We start from the raw sequence: 4,547 nt of genomic DNA, 5'->3' as shown, positions 1-4,547 counted from the left end.
TGATGATGATGGTGGTGATGATGATGATGATGATGATGATGATGATGATGATGGTAGTGATGGTGGTGGTGATGGTGGTGATGATGATGGTGGTGAGGGATGGTGTTGATGGTGATGGGTGGTGATGGTGGTGATGGTGATGGTGGTGGTGATGGTGATAATGATGATGATGATGGTGGTGATGATGATGATGATGATGATGATGGTGATGGTGGTGATGATGATGATGGTGGTGATGATGATGGTGGTGGTGATGGTGGAGATGATGATGGTGGTGGTTATGGTGGTGGTGATGTGTTGGTGGATGGTGATGATGATGGTGGTGATGGTGGTGATGGTGATGATGGTGGTGATGGTGGTGATGGTGCTGATGGTGGTGATGGTGGTAATGGTGGTGATGGTGGTGGTGGTGATGATGCTGGTGATGATGGTGATGGTGGTGATGATGATGGTGATGATGGTGGTGATGGTGGTGATGGTGTGGTCATGATGGTGGTGGTGATGATGATGGTGGTGGTGATGGTGGTGGTGATGTTGGTGGATGGTGATGATGATGGTGGTGATGATGGTGATGGTGATGATGGTGGTGATGGGTGGTGGTGATGGTGATGATGGTGGTGTGGTGATGGTGGTGGTGATGATGATGGTAGTGATGGTGGTAGTGATGGTGGTAGTGTTGTTGGTGGATGGTGATGATGATAGTGGTTGATGGTGGTGATGGTGATGATGGTGGTGATGGTGGCGATGATGGTAGTGATGGTTGTGATGGTGATGGTGTGGTGATGATGGCGATGGTGGTGGTGATGATGATGGTGGTGCTGATGGAGATAACGATGGTGGTGATGGTGGTAATGATGATGATGATGGTGATACCTTGTCTGTCTTTCTGTCTCACACTCCTCCCTTCACTATCTCTCTCTCTCTCTCTCTCTCTCTCTCTCTCTCTCCACCTACCTAAAACACCACGTTCTCAGTCTACTATAAACAATGACCTTTGACCTCTTCTCCCTTAGGTCATGACCCCTGCAGCGTCACCCCATGGCTAGTGGACCACACCCTATATGTCTAAAGTGAGAAGTGACGTTACTCAATGATGGGTAGGGGAGGGTGGGAGGGGAGGGGTAGGGGAGGGGTGGGGGGAGTGGCGGAGGGTGGGGAGAGGGGGGTGAGGGAGGGGGTGGGGGAGGAGGGGAGGGGTAGAGGAGGGTGGGGGTGGCGGAGGAGAAGGGGAGGGGGTAGAGGAGGGGTGGGGGGAGTGGCGGGAGGGGAGAGAAGGGAGGGGTAGAGGAGGGGTGGGGGAGTGGCGGAGGGGGAAGAGGTGGAGGAAGAATGAGGGGGAGGAGGGAGGAAAAGTAGGTCAGGAAGAAGAGGAAAGGAATAGGAAGGGAAGGGAGGAAAAAGAGGATAGGGTAATGGGTGACGGGAGAGGAGGAAAAGGCGGAGGAGGAAGAGGAGGAATCTGGAAGGAAGGAAGGGACAGTAAAGAAGAAGGAGAAAGGAGGAAGGAAGGAAGTAAGTACAGTACAGTAAGTGAAGGAGAGGAGGAGTAGGAGGGAGGAAAAATATGAGAGGAGGAGGAGGAGGAGAAGTAGGAGGAAGAGGGAGAGGAGGAGGAGGAGGAAGGAAAGGAAGATAATTTTTCGTTATGGTGGTGGTAGATGTTGTCTCTAGGGTTAATACTTATAAATGCCGCTCAATGGGTTTAAGTGCCTCTAAAATGTCTGCAAGTAACTGTTAAGTGTGTCTGGCTACTTATAAAGGCTCCTTATATGCTATTAAGTTCTCCAAGTGCTTCTAAGTGTGTCTAAGTATTTATAAATGTTCCTTAAGTGCATCTAAGTGTTACTGAGTGCTTCTAAATATACATAGATGCTCATAAGTGTCTCAAACTGCTTCTAAGTGTGTCTAAATATTTGTAAGTGTGTCTAAATATTTGTAAGTGTGTCTAAATATTTGTAAGTGTGTCTAAATACTTGTAAGTGTGTCTAAATACTTGTAAGTGTGTCTAAATACTTGTAAGTGTGTCTAAATACTTGTAAGTGTGTCTAAATACTTGTAAGTGTGTCTAAATACTTGTAAGTGTGTCTAAATACTTGTAAGTGTGTCTAAATACTTGTAAGTGTGTCTAAATAAGTGAACTAAAGTGGGAAAGGAGTTGAGCATCAGTGTTAGCTGTTGTCAGGCCAGAAAGTTAACCTAATACCGTGCTGTTAACGCCTCTCTCTCTCTCTCTCTCTCTCTCTCTCTCTCTCTCTCTCTCTCTCTCTTTGGTTTTGAATTTCTTTCTTTCTCTGTGTCTCTCTGTTTGTTTCTCTCTACATATCTCTCGTTCTCTCTCTGTGTGTGTGTGTGTGTGTGTGTGTGTGTGTGAGAAATGTAGATCGGGGTGAATATTAATTTAAGGATTTTTCCCTGAGTAGTCCCATCCTAGTGAGCTGGGCGGGGGGAAATTACCCTCCCACTATCCCTCATTCCAACACACAACAACCACAATTTAAACTACTACCACAACTACAACAATTACAACCATTACCACAACTACCCCCCGCCCTACACACACACGAGAGAGTTTAATAAATTTAATATATATTTTATAAGAGTAAAAATATCGGTAAAAAAAAAATGCTGCCCTTTCTGATCTAACTGATTGTGTTTTAACCTTATAGGGGATTCATTTATCAGGGGTTCAATTCTCCACCTGACCCGGAGTTAATAATGGGGGCAGGGTTAAGATAGGTTAGGTTAGGTGAGGTTAGGTTAGGTTAGGTTAGATTAACTTTCAGAGTGAATAAAATGAACACAGAGAGAGAGAGAGAGAGAGAGAGAGAGAGAGTACCAATGCATTGTACTAGCAGCAAGAGTACTCCCACTGGTAGAAAGTATTTTACACAGTAGAAAGTTAGGAGGTAGATATTTTCTCACATTTTAGAAAGTTGTTTAAATAATTATGAAAGGTAAGAGGAGGTACTACACTAAAACACAAGTACTTTCACCCAAGAAAGTACACCCACGAGAGAAAGAACTGAGAGGAGAAAGTCCACTTAATACAGTAGAGATATAATCACTACATGTTGGGGGCTGACTCACTACTGGGGGCTGATTCACTACTGGGGGCTGTCTTAGTACTGGGGGCTGACTCACTGGGGGCTGACTCACTACTGGGGCTGACTCACTACTGGGGGCTGACTCACTACTGGGGCTGTCTTACTACTGGGGCTGACTCACTACTGGGGCTGACTCACTGGTGGGGCTGACTCACTACTGGGGGCTGACTCACTACTGGGGCTGACTCACTACTGGGGGCTGTCTCACTACTGGGGGCTGACTCACAACATAATAACTGACTCACTACTGGTAACTGACTCACTACTAGTGGTTGACTCACTACTGCTAACTGACTCACAACTTCATAACTGACTCACTCTTCTGTTACTAATCACTTTATTTAAATCAACCTGTAAATAACCCGGAATACATCACATATTGGACAAATATTTTTTTCTTCAGAGTCAAAAGTGAAATAGATTAATACACTATAAATAATTCCTATGAATTGTTAGTAAATATTTTGATTTTTTACTTACTAATAAAATATAAAAATAAAGGGGATATATATATATTTTTTTTCTCTGTTGGTCGTAGTACAATGGAATAGCATTTGCATACTAATTTGCATACCATTACAAGAGGAAGAGTAATAAACACCATCAGTACATGTTATCTATGTTAATTTAATTATAACAAAAAACAACAATAAAAATATTACACAAAAACAAAAACACTATAATTATTATATATTTTGTGGGGGGGGTGGGGTAGGTCGTAGGTCGTGGGTAGTAGGTAGTAGGTCGTGGGTAGTAGGTAGTAGGTCGTGGGTAGTAGGTAGTAGGTCGTGGGTCGTGGGTCGTAGGTCGTGGGTCGTAGGTGGTAGGTCGTGGTTCTCCCAGCAGGCTCTTGGGTACGAAACATGAATACGTGAATATGCAAATTGACACCTGACTCTACCTGTACATGTGCATACTAGTAATTAGAAGCCCACCATATCAACCCTACATGCCAACACACACACACACACACACACACACACACACACACACACACACACACCCTACACAATAACATACACATCTGAAAATTAGTTTGTGTTAACATGTAAACACAACACAGGAAAAGTTATTTAGAGTTTGGTCTTGTTTTGACTTTACTAATTAAACAAAAACTAAATATAACATGAATGGTGCGTTCTATCTATCTATCTATCTATCTATCTATCTATCTATTCCCAATTTATCGTAATTTTCCTCATTTGTCACTTTTCCTAATTTTCCTGATTTTTTTATTTATAAAATTTTACCAAATTTTCCATACTGTTTATCTTCCGTTGTCTGTTAAACTACAACAGGAGAGTTAACCAGAGGCAACGGAAGTGTATGTCGTGTGTGTGTGTGTGTTTGGCATCACCTCACACACACACACACACACACACACACACACAAGAGGGGGGGAGGAGGCTGCCATCACCTCATATTACACAAGAGGGGGAGGTG

Source organism: Homarus americanus, unplaced genomic scaffold, assembly GCF_018991925.1.
Source record: "Homarus americanus isolate GMGI-L3 unplaced genomic scaffold, GMGI_Hamer_2.0 scaffold24523, whole genome shotgun sequence".
In the NCBI taxonomy this organism is placed as follows: domain Eukaryota; kingdom Metazoa; phylum Arthropoda; class Malacostraca; order Decapoda; family Nephropidae; genus Homarus; species Homarus americanus.
The sequence above is the reverse complement of the archived record's forward strand: the minus strand, read 5'-3'. Positions refer to the sequence as shown.